This window comes from Balaenoptera acutorostrata, chromosome 5 (genome assembly GCF_949987535.1).
Source record: "Balaenoptera acutorostrata chromosome 5, mBalAcu1.1, whole genome shotgun sequence".
Taxonomy (NCBI): Eukaryota; Metazoa; Chordata; class Mammalia; order Artiodactyla; family Balaenopteridae; genus Balaenoptera; species Balaenoptera acutorostrata.
Genome location: NC_080068.1, coordinates 44,525,351 through 44,541,700, shown reverse-complemented (window position 1 = coordinate 44,541,700; position 16,350 = coordinate 44,525,351). Strand labels below are relative to the sequence as shown.

Here is a 16,350-nt window from a genome sequence, read left to right as displayed (position 1 = left end):
GTTAATCGTAGAAACATGGTGCGTCTGGGACGCACAGAAGAAAAAGTTTGGGATTATTTAATGCACGAGAGCTGAGAATGTAAAATTCTATGATCTGCAAATACCACACGTATGAACCTAACAATTTTTCCTTGAAAACTTTAAGTAGGTCAACTTATTAACTGTTACCATGGAGTTTACACATCCACATCTGCCTATCTTTTTGATGAACTGCAGCCCGGAATGGAGTTACAACCCTGAATTATTAAAAATCTGCCTTTGATTCAAGCAGAGAAATGAAGAAGCAGAAACTAATATTACCGTTTAGGCTGTGTTATTGTAATAGATCCAAGAACTTTTTTAAAAAACCCATGTTATTAGTATATCTGGTTGCCTAACAGGACCTCTCCTGGTCTCCCACAGGAAGTGGGACCAGGTTCACTCCAGGAGAGGGGTTTCCATCCCAACTGGGCTGTGTTCTCACATTTGTAGTCAACAGTCCTTGGCTCAAACGTGAAAGACGGTCTGACCGGAATAAACCTGACCAAAAAAATCAGGGAAGTGTTTGGGATATAATAAAGTGCTGTGGAGGTAGGGGTGGACGGAGGAGAGGGGTGAGTAGAGAGAAAAGGAATATGAATCTAGAATGGGAAAAACCCTCTCGTTCTCCATTTGATTCGTTTAAGGAGGAGAAAATCACTCGACAAGGGCTCTCTCCAGAACCCAAAGCTAATCACTCTTTTATTGCAATGGGTGGTCAAACAGCCTCGGTCGGTCGCCCACTCACCGGCATCTCGCCGGAGAAACCGAAAATCCCATTTCTTCCCAAGTGTGCACCCAGGAGAGGAAAGCGAGATTGTTCATTTAGAGCGGAGGGCTGCGCACAGGGCAAGGCAAGTTAGTGCCTCCCTCCCGGCTCCCCTGCTGCCCCCGCCAGCCTGTCTCGGCTAACGGGAAAGTGAACGGTGAACGGCGAACGGCAGGGAGACCGGGAGGCCAAACTTGGGGTTGTTTCCGAGTCCCGCGACAACAAAAGGCCTGGGTATCGGATGGGGCGGCGAGGGGGGAGGGTGACACCTGTCAAAGGACGGGATCCGAACCGCAGCGGGCGGGAGGCGCAGGGGTTCGGCTGACGGCACTGCGGCGGCGGCGGGGACTCCCGAACGCCGCCAGCCCCCGCGCCTCGCTCCGGCAGTGCACCCGCGGGGGCTCGGGAGGCGGCGCCGCGCCCGGGGCGCTCCGGGGCGGGGGCCGCCGCCGAGCAGGGCTCCGCGGCCGGGAGGACCCCGCCGCCCGAGCCCCGCTGCGGCTCCCGCCGTCCCCTGTTCTCCGCCTCCGGGCTGGGCGCGGAGCCGAACCCCATGCCCCTGGCTGCCCGGCGGCCCCGCGCGGAGGAGGGGGCGCCGCGCCTACCTGCTCCGGTGCGGCGGGGCCGCGGTCGCCTGGCGGGGCCGTGACCTGCGGCGGCGGCAGCGGCGGCGGCGGCGGCAGTCGCGGCGAGGAGGGCGCTTCCTTCAGGAAGGGGTGGGATCTGCCCGCCCGCTGCGCCGCGGCCCGCCCCCGACTTATTCTGGGGTCCCGGCTTCCAGGCCTCCCGGGGAGAGTGACCCCCCTCCACACACACCCCCAACCCCGGGTCTCCGGCTTCCACCACCCCTCGGGGCCCCGCATAGTTACCCGGGGCTGGAGCCGAGCGGGGACGGTGGAACCGCTTCTTTCCAAAGCCTTTGTGAACGCGATTGCCTGGCGCTCGCTCCTCACTCAACAAAAGGAAGGACTGAATCTGGGATCCTCCGCCTGGTGGTTATTTATTCCTGACCTGTTGTAACCTTCTGGTCGGCTCCCTTCTGTCCACACACCTAGGGTTTTTGCACAGAGCAGCTAAAACTCATTTTCGTGCCCACTGGCTGAATGCAGTTCTCCGCCGCTCAGCGCTCTCCCGCGGTTTTCTTTCATCGTGAAGAGCAAACACAGGGCCAACTTCTGACCCTGGCAATGAGCGGAGACTCCAAGGCCGCCCTCCCAGCGCCAGGTTGCTCTCTTCCTGCCAGTGTCTCGTCTGAGTCTGTTATAAAACTGTATTCATCGGCATCTGAGTAGCTTTCCGCACCGCAGACCGCAGCCTATCAGTGGCACCATGTCAGTGACCTCTGGCAGCAGCGTGGATCAAGGCTATTTTTATCTCACGCTCACCGTTAACTTCTCTTCCAAACGCAGCCTTCCGGGGCTCTCACGGGAGGACCTCCTTTATCCACCTGCCTTAGGCTGACCTCCATTCTTTTAGGGCCCCCCCCCCGTACCACACCTGCCTCTTCTCATCTGCTGCCTCTCAAAGCACACGGTTCAAATTCTCCAATTCAACATTCCAGAACTCTTCCTTCCCCCACGATGTACTATTCCCCCATAATACACTATTATGTGTGTATTGATATGTTTTTACTGCTTTCTCCTGGCTACTAGACTGCGAGCTTCTTGAGGCCAGGGACCTGGCCTCTTCTGTTTACCTTCCCTTCAGGTTCAAACATCTGGTTAAAACAGCAAAAACAAAAACTTTAATCTAGATCCCCTGCTGAATTTTGTGGAGGATAGCCTATGCCCATTCTTTCTGAGGAGAGTGACGACTGCTTTCATCAGATCTTCAGTGATCTGTGACTCCCCAGAGTGAAGAATTGCTTGAGGCCAGTCGGTGAATGAACCTCAGCTCTGAGGCGAGGACCGCCCCCTCCCCCATTCCATCCCTTCTATACCATTCATTTCTGTCTGTGATGACTGAAGGCACCCTCTAGCTACACCTGCTTCCAGTTCATTCTTTTAAAACTTCTGGATTCATACAATTAGTAGTCCTTCTTAACTCTGTCTGCGTATCTGAATCACCAGTGGGAGCTTTAAAAAATACAAATGCCTGGATCTACCTCAGACCCCCTAAGTCAGAACCCGAGGGCAGGGAGTGTTGAGCAGAGAGGAGAGATCCAAACAAGGGTATTTTTACAAAGAGCCACAGGTGATTCTGACATGCCCATGACTAAATCACTGCCTTTCTTGGGAGAAGGGTTCCCTATTTGTAAAATGTCCTTACTTTTCCTTGTCTTTATGGAAGGATTGAGAACCCTTGCACTATGTTAAATTTATTTGAACATTTTCATTTTCACTCAGAGCCAGGCCCACTTGTGCTTAAGAAACAAACTTGAATTTGTGAAGATAGCAGGCTCGGTGCCATTTGTCAGCAGCGCTAAATCATCGCCACCTTCATCTCTAAAACGTCCATCCAAATAAACTCAAAGAGTGGAATAAATTACATTCCTGACAGTGATATTGACAGCTGAAAGATTATGTTAAAATCCCAGCCATGAAGGAGAGTTGGTTGTTATAAACGGATTCCATTAATGTCATGAGACTTCTAGTGAAGCTTCAAGAGAACTGAAGACAAACTAAATATAAGTTTATCCATGCTTTGATTTTGCTTTTATTGGTCTTGGTATCCCATCCATTAAAATTCATCCACGATGTACTCAGTACAATCTTAGATATATTAAATCATGTATGGATGTAAGAGCAAAAGACTATCCTGGAGCTGGTTCTCTTCTTTAAAAATGTATATAAAGATCTATCCTGTATTCTAAAATGATCTGTTGACAATGTTCCAAAATGCTTCAGGCTTTGAGGAAAGGGCCAAGTACAGATCAAACAGGGTTTAAGACCTGGAAAGAAAGGCCAGCCACAAACTTGGTGGGTAGGATGGTGATCAGTACGCAGGGATAGAATCATTCCACAGGACCACGATGAGGGGCCATGATTCTGACACCATGGTGCTCTACCAAGTCCACTGACCTAACTCACAGCACAGGTATCCCTCCATCTGAGTAGGGGTGGTGGCTTTTCTGATATAAGTGAACTTGTTACCCAACTGAAACCACTACAGAACATTTAGAATCACAAAGAAATTCTATATTCTCTCATTTTCTTTCTCCCTGCGGCCACTTTATTGTTGTTTAAGATTCAAGTCAGTTCCTTTGTTCAGCTGGCAAAACAGACTTGAGAAGCACAACTCATAAATAACACTCCTGGGATTCTGGGAATCCCTGCTGCTGGTCCAATTGCAGTGAATCTCTTTGTAATAATAATCTCTGTATAACAAAATCATTCCCAGCCTTATCCAATCATTACCAAGCCTTATCGGTTGAATTATCCAACCCAACTGATGATTCATCTCTGGTGAGCAGCAAAACCATACAAAGTTCATTGAAATGGCATTTGATCTCTACCAACATCTACCTATTAAAGAAAACCTCACGGGGTAATTGGAAAGTGGACATTTAACAGGATGTTAAACGGGAGCTATTATTTTATTTCCATTTTGACAGGGGCCCCAGATAATGGTTGCCAAACACTCTCACGTTCCAAACAAGTTGCAGGACCACCAAGTAGGGCTTGCAAAGGAGTGTTGCCTGACCTTTCACTTGCTTTGAAGGTATAAAAGGGTTGAAGTGGAGGCTGCCGGAAGTGCTGTGGATGAAGAAGGGTTTCTGTGGAAGTTGTAGGTGTTCTAAGAGACCCCTCCTATGCAGCCCCCAGGGCGAGGGCGAAGGGTGTTCTTCTCTCACCTTGAGTCTGATGAGAGGGACTTCAGGCCGGTCTCTTGGAGAGCTTGAGATGTGTCCCCTGCAGTTTGGGAAATGCCATGGACCAGTGTCTGGCTCATGCCTGAGAAATCTAAAGGGCCAGAGCTAGCAAAAGTGGCCTGAACACAGCGGGGTAGGGACTCTAGTAGGGGAAGTAGTTTACTCCCACGGAAGACAAGTCTAAGGTAGTGAGACAGACAGTGTGGGCTTGACTTTGATCTACCCAGGAGGACTGCTTGGAAGGGCAAAGAGACCTCAGCATATAGAAGCCAGAGGTTAGCCTCTGGATGCCCTGGGGGCGGAAAAATCTAAGGCAACCATCAGAGGCAAAATGAACTTGTGTGGGCCAAGGTGGTGAGAGATTGCCCAGCAGGGTGCTGGTGGCTCCAGCAAAGCCATGAGAGCACCGGTGAGAGGAAGTGTCAGCTCCATGGCTGCAGGAAGCCAGGCCCACCTAGAGCCAGCTTTCTGCCTCCTTAGCTGTCTCTCTTTCCCACTTCAGTCCTGGAGGAGTTAGACAGCCTCCTGATGTGCAAGGAGGAGAGAAGCCAGGCTGCAGAAATACAGCGAGAGCCTACCATTACGCGCCTTTGCCACTGAAGTGTGGGCTTTTTATTATTACACTAGACTAGACGTATAAATCACTGATATAAGACTATTTTTGACTACCAATAACCAGAGGCCTTTTGTTTTGTTTTGTGTTTCTTTTTGAAATTGAAGTATAGTTGATTCAAAATGCTTCAGGTGTACAGTAAAGTTTCAGTTACACATATACATGAATCTTTTTCAGATTCTTTTCCAGTATAGGTCATTACAAGATATTGAATACAGTTTCCTGTGTTATACAGTAATACAATTTTATATATAGTAGTGTGTAGATGTTAATCCCAAACCCCTAATTTATCCCTCCTCTCCCCCTTTCCCCTTTGGTAACCATAAGTTTGTTTTCTATGTCTGTGAGTCTCTTTCTGTTTTGTAAATAAGTTCATTGTATCATTTTTTTAGATTCCACATATAAGTGATATCGTATGATATTTGTCTTGCTCAGAGGCTTTTTTATTATTTCAGAGTGACCCCAAAAGTCATAACACCTACACATTAATTTATTCAAGGGGTGGGAAAACAACTAGCCCCACAGAGCAGGTTTGAACAGGCATGACAGAGGAGTATAGAGCTGTTTTCTGATTATACCATGAGTCCCGCCGGGTCAACATATCAGCTATATATTCAAATATAATGCATTCCCTATTATACCTTAAAACCTCTGGGGATGTGTCAAGCTGGCATCTTACCTGAATTGCAAATAAGTGAAATGTGTCAAGAAACTCCCTTCACGTGTAATAAATGATAACTTAAGCTTCTCAACAAGAAAGAAGAAAGAATACTGGATTAAAAGTTCCAAATGGATCTATATGTTGGTTTAATCTTTGCTGTGGTTTCCCCATCTAGGGGACTGGGATTAGATAAAAGGTCTCTTTTAGTCAGAAAATTCTAGGTTTTCTAGAATTTTCTAGAGGCTACAGCACATACAGCCTGCCCTAGATCAGGGACCAATGAATTCTTCAGGGTCTGCTCCACTGGGCCAGCAGCACTCAGACCAGCATATCTGGTCCTAGAGGACTGCAGTGCTTTGCAGTGATAAGGGAGAAATATTTCTGAAATGCAGACGGACAAGTAAAGGGGTGCCTTCCTTTGGAGACCAACGTGTGGTTGAGGTTGATATGATTTCCTTGCTGACAGTTTCCGTATTATGCACTTGGCAGTTGTGATCTGGGAAACCCCGAACCCTTCACTGTGTTCTCTTGAGTGCTAGGTATTATCATCTCACTCTCCTCCTCCAGTGGGAAAGCAGAGTCTGAAAGAGGTCTGTGGCTGGTGCTCAGAGGAAGAACCTCAAATAAATACCAGATTCCGTGTTCTGAAATTCACTGTAACCCCATTATCCCCCCTTGAACTACGACACTGTCCTTTACTACAAGAGAATAAGCCAAAAGAGTGTGAACAATTTTTATTTCAATTAATCTCCTCTCTTTGGACCTTTTGCCAATATGCACTGTGTTTATGAAAGGCATCCATTATTTATTTGATAAAAAAACAGAAAGAAAAAGCCCTCCTAAATCAGAGAGCTAAAGATTAATCATTTTATGGTATGATATTCTTTTTGTCACGGGTGACTGTTTTTGAGGAATTTAGATCATTTGTATTCAGTCTTTTAAAGCTCTTGCTAGGAGATGTTGTTTCAGCCCTAGAGTATTTGTTGTCTCACTCTGCTGTCTGCCCCAGCCTCTACCCTGAGACTTCGCCTTGACTAGCAACTAAAGAGTTAACACGGAAGGAGACGGCCTCCATAGCGGTGTCTGGACAGTTGGTGTCCACCAAGCCCTGGTTGTTAAATATTTTATATTTCACCCCTGGATGGAGGCTCAACTTCTCTCCACCAAAAAATATCTTTTTATGTTCTATAATTCTCCCCCCGCTTCACAGATGAAGTTCCTCACTTTATTTCCAAGCCTAACTCTACCAGTTGTTATTCTTTATTCTGTCCACTCCCAAGACTCTGTTTTGTGTGTGTGTATGTGTGTGTGTGTGTTAGTTGGGTACCTAGGCTAACTTTTTTTTTTAACATCTTCATTGGAGTATAATTGCTTCACAAAGGTTGTGTTAGTTTCTGCTTTATAACAAAGTGAATCAGCTATACATATACATATATCCCCATATCTCCTCCCTCTTGGGACTCTCTCCCACACTCCCTATCCCACCCCTCTAGGTGGTCACAAAACACTGAGCTGATCTCCCTGTGCTATGCAGCTGCTTCCCACTAGCTATCTATTTTACATCTGGTAGTATATATAAGTCCATGCCACTCTCACTTCCTCCCAGCTTAACTTTCCCCCTCCCCATGTCCTCAAGTCCATTCTCTATGTCTGCGTCTTTATTCCTGTCCTGCCCCTAGGTTCTTCATAGCCATTTTTTTTTTTAGATTCCATATATATGTGTTAGCATATGGTATTTCTTTTTTTCTTTGTGACTTACTTCACTCTGTATGACAGACTCTAGGTCCATCCACCTCACTACAAATAACTCAATTTCATATCTTTTTATGGCTGAGTAATATTCCATTGTATATATGTGCCACATCTTCTTTATCCATTCATCGGTCGATGGACACTTAGGTTGCTTCCATGTCCTGGCTATTGTAAATAGAGCTGCAATGAACATTGTGGTACATGACTCTTTTTGAATTATGGTTTTCTCAGGGTATATGTCCAGTAGTGGGATTGCTGGGTCGTATGGTAGTTCTATTTTTAGTTTTTTAAGGAACCTCCATACTGTTCTCCATAGTGGCTGTATCAATTTGCATTCCCACCAACAGTGCAAGAGGGTTCCCTTTTCTCCACACCCTCTCCAGCATTTATTGTTTGTAGATTTTTTGGTGATGGCCATTCTGACTGGTGTGAGATGATACCTCATTGTTGTTTTGATTTGCATTTCTCTAATGATTAGTGATGTTGCGCATTCTTTCATGTGTTTGTTGGCAATCTGTATATCTTCTTTGGAGAAATGTCTATTTAGGTTTTCTGCCCATTTTTGGATTGGGTTGTTTGTTTTTCTGATATTGAGCTGCATGAGCTGCTTGTATACTTTGGAGATTAATCCTTTGTCAGTTGCTTCATTTGCAAATATTTTCTCCCATTCTGAGGGCTGTCTTTTCATCTTGTTTATGGTTTCCTTTGCTGTGCAAAAGCTTTTAAGTTTCATTGTTTATTTTTGTTTTTATTTACATTTCTCTAGGAGGTAGGTCAAAAAGGATCTTGCTGTGATTTATCTCATAAAGTGTTCTGCTTATGTTTTCCTCTAAGAGTTTTATATGTCTGGCCTTACATTTAGGTCTTTAATCCATTCTGAGTTTATTTTTGTGTATGGTGTTAGGGAGTGTTCTAATTTCATCCTTTTACATGTAGCTGTCCAGTTTTCCCAGCATCACTCACTGAAGAGGCTGTCTTTTCTCCATTGTATATTCTTGCCTCCTTTATCAAAAATAAGGTGACCATAGGTGCGTGGGTTTATCTCTGGGCTTTCTATCTTGTTCCATTGATCTATATTTCTGTTTTTGTGCTAGTACCATACTGTCTTGATTACTGTAGCTTTGTAATATAGTCTGAAGTCAGGCAGTCTGATTCCACCAGCTCCATTTTTCTTTCTCAAGATTGCTTTGGCTATTCGGGGTCTTTTGTGTTTCCATACAAAATTGTGAAATTTTTTGTTCTAGTTCTGTGAAAAATGCCATTGGTAGTTTGATAGGGATTGCATTGAATCTATACATTGCTTTGGGTAGTATAGTCATTTTCACAATGTTCATTCTTCCAATCCAAGAACATGGTATATCTCTCCATCTGTTTGTATCGTCTTTAATTTCTTTCATCAGTGTCTTATAGTTTTCTGCACACAGGTCTTTTGTCTCCTTAGGTAGGTGTATTCCTATGTATTTTATTCCTTTTGTTGCAGTGGTAAATGGGAGTGTTTCCTTAATTTCTCTTTCAGATTTTTCATCATTAGTGTATAGGAATGCAAGAGATTTCTGTACATTAATTTTTTATCCTGCAACTCTACCAAATTCATTGATTAGCTCTAGTAGTTTTCTGGTGGCATCTTTAGGATTCTCTATGTATAGTATCATGTCATCTGCAAACAGTGACAGTTTTACTTCTTCTTTTCCAATTTGGATTCCCTTTATTTCTTTTTCTTCTCTGATTGCTGTGGCAAAAACTTCCAAAACTGTGTTGAATAATAGTGGTGAGAGTGGGCAACCTTGTCTTGTTCCTGATCTTAGAGGAAATGCTTTCAGTTTTTCACCATTGAGAATCATGTTGGCTGTGGGTTTGTCATATATGGCCTTTATTATGTTGAGGTAAGTTCTCTCTATGCCTACTTTCTGGAGGGTTTTTATCATAAATGGGTGTTGAATTTTGTCAAAAGCTTTTTCTGCATGTATTGAGATGATCATATGGTTTTTCTCCTTCAGTTTGTTAATATGGTGTATCACATTGATTGATTTGCATATATTGAAGAATCCTTGCATTCCTGGGATAAACCCCACTTGATCATGGTGTATGATCCTTTTAATGTGCTGTTGGATTCTGTTTGCTAGTATTTTGTTGAGGATTTTTGCATCTATGTTCATCAGTGGTATTGGCCTGTTGTTTTCTTTCTTTGTGACATCTTTGTCTTGTTTTGGTATCAGGGTGATGGTGGCCTCATAGAATGAGTTTGGGAGTGTTCCTCCCTTTGCTATATTTTGGAAGAGTTTGAGAAGGATAGGTGTTAGCTCTTCTCTAAATGTTTGATAGAATTCACCTGTGAAGCCATCTGGTCCTGGCCTTTTGTTTGTTGGAAGACTTTTAATCACAGTCTCAATTTCAGTGCTAGTGATTGGTCTGTTTATATTTTCTATTTCTTCCTGGTTCAGTCTCGGAAGGTTCTGCTTTTCTAAGAATTTGTCCATTTCTTCCAAGTTGTCCATTTAATTGGCATACAAAGGATCTCATGATCCTTTGTATTTCTGCAGTGTCAGTTGTTACTTCTCCTTTTTCATTTCTAATTCTATTGATTTGAGTCTTCTCCCTTTTTTCTTGATGAGTCTGGCTAATGGTTTATCAATTTTGTTTATCTTCTCAAAGAACCAGCTTTTGGTTTTATTGATCTTTGCTATTGTTTCCTTCATTTCTTTTTCATTTATTTCTGATCTGATCTTTATGATTTCTTCCTTTCTGCTAACTTTGGGTTTTTTTTGTTCTTCTTTCTCTAATTGCTTTAGGTGTAAGTTTAGGTTGTTTATTTGAGATGTTTCTTGCTTCTTGAGGTAAGATTGTATTGCTATAAACTTCCCTCTTAGAACTGCTTTTGCTGCATCCCATATGTTTTGGGTCGTCGTGTTTTCATTGTCATTTGTGTCTAGGTGTTTTTTGACTTCCTCTTTGATTTCTTCAGTGATCTCTTGGTTATTAAGTAGTGTGTTGTTTAGCCTCCATGTGTTTGTATTTTTACAGATTTTTTCCTGTAATTGATATCTAGTCTTATAGTGTTGTGGTCAGAAAAGATACTTGATATGATTTCAATTTTCTTAAATTTACCAAGGCTTGATTTGTGACCCAAGATATGATGTATCCTGGAGAATGTTCCATGAGCACTTGAAAAGAAAGTGTATTCTGTAGCTTTTGGATGGAATGTCCTGGAAATATCAATGAAGTCCATCTTGTTTAATGTATCATTTAAAGCTTGTGTTTCCTTATTTATTTTCTTTTTGGATGATCTGGTCATTGGTGAAAGTGTGGTGTTAAAGTCCCCTTCTATGATTGTGCTACTGTTGATTTCCCCTTTTATGGCTGTTAGCATCTGCCTTCTGTATTGAGGTGCTCCTATGTTGGGTGCATAAATATTTACAATTGTTATATCTTCTTCTTGGAATGATCCCTTGATCATTATGTAGTGTCCTTCTTTGTCTCTTGTAATAGTCTTTATTTTAAAGTCTATTTTGTCTGATATGAGAATTGCTACTCCAGCTTTCTTTTGATTTCCATTTGCATGGAATATCTTTTTCCATCCCCTCACTTTCAGTCTGTATGTGTCCCTAGGTGTGAAGTGGGTCTCTTGTAGACAACATATATATGGATCTTGTTTTTGTATTCATTCAGCCAGTCTATGTCTTTTGGTTGGAGCATTTAATCCATTTACATTTAAGGTATCCCAAGACTCTCTTAAGGGTATCTAATCCCTCCCTCTCACGTGGCTCTTCCCCTTCACCTATAAATGTGGGCATATTCCCTCCATCCTAAAAACACTTTCCTGATGTGTGTGTCTTCCAACTTTGTTCTTTTTCAAGATTTAAAAAATTTTTCTCAGTCCTTCTATTTTCATAAGAATTTTTGAATCAGTTTGTCAGTTTCTGCAAAGAATACAACTTCTATTTTATCTTTTTTAAAACTATCTATCTATTTATTTATTTGGCTGTGCCGGGTCTTAGCTGCGGCCCACGGGATCTTCATTGCCGTGTGCAGGATCTTTTAGTCGTGGCATGTGGGAACACTAGTTGCAGCATGTGGGATCTAGTTTCCTGACCAGGGATCGAACCCGGGTCCTCTTCATTGGGAGTGCAGAGCCTTAGCCACTGGACCAGCAGGAAAGTCCCCCAACTGCTATTTTTATAGAGACCACATTGAACTGTAGATTAGCTGAGGGGATATTGCCATCTTAACAATATTTGGTTTTCCAATCCATTAACATGGGATATCATTCCATTTATCTAAAACTTAAAATTTCTTTCACCAATGTTTTGCAGTTTTCAGAGTATAAGTTATGCATTTTTTGGTTAAATTTATTTAATTATGTTGAACATAATTATTATTATTAGCCATTGGGAAAATGCAAATCAAAACCCCAGTGAAATGCCACTACACACCCACTAGAATGGCTAAAATTTTAAAAAAGACAATCACAAGTATTTTACTTTTTGATGCTATCATAAATGAACTGTTTTCCTAGTTTTATTTTCCCCTGCCTTTTCATCCTTTCTCTTCCCAAACCACATGTTTCCACGAGCCAGGGCTGATCTAGCAAATCCCACCACTGCCCCAGAAATGTGAAGGAAAACCACACTCCTTCTGTGTGTCCCCTCTAGTCTCAATGCTCTGCCACAGCACTGCTTCACTTCTGATACCAGAAGTGTGGGTTTTCCACACATCAAACAGTCCTCTGACACCAGCTGGGTATCTTATTAACTCTATTCTGATAGGTAGATATACCTGGAGATAGTGTTAGCTCTCACATGTTAAGGGTTTAGTCCCACAAGAAAGTCCCCTCTCCACTTAGATGGCCACTTCAAGTCCAGGTTATTACCTGTGCTTCTGACAATAAACTAGATTGGAGATTCCAAATACCCCCTCTTCAGGTTCAGTTACTTTGCTAGAGCTGCTCATAGAACTCAGGAAAAGAGATTACTTACTAGATTATTGGTTATCATAAATGGATATAATTCAAGGACAGCGATATGGAAGAGATGCATAGAGCAAGGTGTGTGGGAAGGGGAATGGAGCTTCTGAACCCTGTCCTTTAGGCTTCGTTATATAGGCACGATTGATTAAATCATTGGCCATTTGTGACTGAATCAATTTTCTTCTTCCAATTTTCTTCTAATGCCTTTATTGTTTTGTTTTTTATCTTTGGTTTTCCGATACATTTGGAATTTCTTATTTATGTTGCAAGGACCAGGGATCTAACTTGATCTCCTTCCAGTTTGATTGATAATTATGCCAATACTTTTCATTAAATAAACCACCATCAAGATGCCACATTTGTAATGGACTAATTTTAAGATCAGCTTGGATTTATTTTTGGCTTCTTTGTGCCAATATCATTCTATTTTTCATCATTTTAATAAAGTAAGGCAAATTCTTCCTTGCCATCTTCTTTTTCATAAATTCCTTCCTTATTCTTAGGCACTTATTCTGTCATATTGTAGTGAACATTGTTGGTTGCCTTCTCAGCTTTCCAAACATTACTCTCCTACTGGGAAGTAGTCATGCATTTTGGATGGATTGATCCACTCTTGGCCATGGGGGTGGCGTCAGTTGGCCTAAGCCATCAGTTTAATCCTATTTATCTGGCTCTGGCTCATGAATTTGTTCGTGTGGGAATGAGACCTAAACTGGTCTAATCAGAGTGAAACTTTGGACTTTTCATTAAAGGTGAGGAGAAATAGCAACTAGCCCTGGTGGCAGCAGTCTTGCAACCATGAGAGAAACAAGTCTGAGGATGATGTCAACACATGGAGGCGGACAAAGTTAAGATAATCATAGAGAAATGAAACCGGGGTCTTGATGAAATTGTGCCTGTAGTCTACCCTACATCTGGAATTTTCAGTTGTACAAACCACTGAATTCCTTTTTTTAACTTTGTTAGAGTCAGGTTTTCTGTTACTCTCAATGGAAAGCCCCCTAACTTTGATACACATATGGGCTTTACAAGAATTTTCTTTTTAAAAACTAATATGAAGATGATCTTTCATTGTCCCCTAACCCTTCAATCTCCCCATTGGATACAAAACTAGATCCCAGCTCTTTAGCATGGGCCTTAAGCCTCGCTATGATCTGATTCTATCCCACTTCCCAGCCTTCTTTCTCATTATTGTTGTCCCTCTCCTCAACTCCACCACCTAAATCTCCCTCAGATTCATCACCCAATCCCCATCACTCTATTGGCACTCATGTAGGTTCAGCCCCATACTAAAGGTGTACCCACATTTTGACATACAGTCCCCAAACATGTATTGAATGCCAAGTCCTATGGGAATGGCCTGTGCGAGGTGCTGGGGACACAGGCATGAGTGAGACATGAATACTGCTTTGTAGTGGGGGAGTCAGACTCATAAGCAGATGGCTTTGATATGACGTGATAAAGGCTTTCATAGACACCTGTATGACACCCCGTGTATAGTGGTGATGAATAAGTATTTGTAAAACAAAATGGGACTTGAGGCCATGTTAACTAATACAAACATGGATTCTAGATCCTTAAAGTTAGATGTATGCCAAGATAAACCACTGCGAAGAAAAGCGAAATAAACATTGGAAATAAATAGGACCTTTTAACAAAGTATGGTCATTTACAGCTCTTTTCTTGTGATGTTTTTTGTCTGGTTTTGGTATCATGGTAATCTGGTCTCAAAAAAGGAGAATTGAGCTAAGTTATTTTTTAACAGCTTTATAATATTCCACAATTTGCCAGCACATCTCCATCTCTCCCTTTTGAGACTGCTGCTGAAGGCCCCAGGCTGCTGAAGATTGAAGTGGGATGAGTAGAACTAATTGGTACTAAGAAGAAAGTGAGCCCCAGACACATACACTCGAGTAGAGTGTGGGCCAGTGAAAGGGAGGCCTCTGCTTTGTTCACCTTAGTAACCTCAGTCACCTTAGATACCCCAGTACCTTAGCACAGCTCCTGACACATAAAGCAGGCATTCAGTTATTGCTTACCAAATTGCAAAAGTACTCATATCTTCCCCCTCAAAAAGCTGCACCTGCCTCTTGAAAACAAAGTCCTATTTTATCTCCAGGCTATTTGTTTCCTTTTCCAACATCTTTTCTTACCCTCTTCTCCTTAAAGGCTGTGTCTATCTTCATTTGAATCACAGTGACCTGTGAAAGAAGATGGACAGGGCCAGTCAGCACAGGGTCTGATCCATCCTGGATTCCAAACTCATCTGGGGCCCATCTCCTAGGACAAAGTTACTAACAAATCTGAGCTGTTCGTTTCTGGAGAACAGGTCCCTGAGAACCAGGCCGTGCTGTCTCAGGCCACAGCTGCCACTGTGTGAGTCTGTCAAGTTTTTATATGCAGCTCAACCCTGCAAATACACACTTAATTATCTCCCTCACCTTTTGCTCCTTCAAATGCACTAATTGAAAGGTAGGTATCCAATGCGACCATCTGGCAATCTTGGCCCCTGGCCTCTGCAAATCCTGTCTCCACAGTGCCAGCCCTCCAATCTCCCCTCATGCACCCCTTTCAAACCCAAAGAGCTCAGAGCCTTAGAGAGGCAGGCTGTCCCAATCCTTGCCCTGGGAGTCCTGGCTGGACCTGTCCTTGGCTGCCCTTTGTTAACGGTTTCTGTCACTATAGGTGCAGTATTTGAAAGTAACAGAACTATCCTTGTTTTAAAATCTTCTACAAACGCTTCCACTCGGCTCTCCCCCTAACTGTGAGTCAGTGAGACTAAGTTTAAGTTCAGGGCTCCACGAGCACAACTTAGCAAGAGGCCATTTTGCATTATAAACAAGCATGTTAGGCTTTCACGTACTGGGTGAGAAGGAGGTCCCTGCTGGAGTCAAGCCAATTCAATTAAACTCCACCCAACAACCTCCTGTCAGAGAACTGAGTTAGTCCAAGATGATTCTCGGGCCATCAGCTGTTTGTATCACCTTGAGGCAGCCAAATTCTCTGGGTCTCAACTGTAAAATTAAAGTCTTGTAGACTATGATTTTATTTTATTTATTTATTTATTTTTCATTTTAAAAAAATTTTGTTGAAGTATAGTTGATTTACTATGTTGTGTTAATTTCTGCTGTACAGCAAAGTGACTCAGTTATAGATGTATATATTCTTTTTCATATTCTTTTCCATTATGGTTTATCACAGGATATTGAATATAGTTCCCTGTGCTATACAGTAGGACCTTGTTGTTTATCCATCCTATATATACTAATTTGCATCTGCTAATCCCAAACTACCAATCCTTCCCTCCCCCACCCTCCTTCCCCTTCAGCAACCACAAGTCTGTTCTCTATTAGACTATGATTTTATAGATGCAGTGTCACCCATTCGGTATGGAGCAGAGGCAAGTCACTGTGGAATACCCTGTCCTTTCCCATTAATAGGTTCACACAGATGAAACTTGATTGGAAATAACATCAAGAGCAGCTTTGGGTGGTTAATTAGATCTTCTAATACTAAAAGGGGAGGGAGCATCATGGTTACCAGGTAACCATCGATTGTCCTTTTTGGCAGAGGGGTGGGGCCGGCTTGGGTCTTTTTTTAGTTGCAATTGGCGGGGCCATCCTGTGGCCTTCTTCCTGACCATTGCATCCTGTGGAGCTCCACCCATCCATCCTCATGGGAGTGTAGAGACACTCCTGCCTCCTTCCCAGTCCCAACATTTTCAGACTAGAGCAATGGAACCAGTTTCTTGTTCTGTAAGAGC

General features: G+C 42.9%; 1 protein-coding gene across 4 annotated transcripts in view; it reads right to left on the bottom strand.

Annotated features, from left to right (window-relative positions):
* The window catches only part of TMEM150C (transmembrane protein 150C), an 89,250-nt gene extending 87,169 nt beyond the window's left edge, over positions 1-2,081 (bottom strand). For 2 of the 4 annotated variants that reach the window (XM_007165622.2, XM_007165623.2), the window contains exon 1: positions 1,657-2,081. The gene's annotated coding sequence lies outside the window, so the exon portion shown is untranslated. Of the gene's footprint in view, positions 1-1,392; positions 1,463-1,656 lie in introns of those variants that run through there. The other 2 variants (XM_007165625.3, XM_057546945.1) reach the window with 2 other exon arrangements.
* Positions 2,082-16,350: the final 14,269 nt, after the last annotated feature.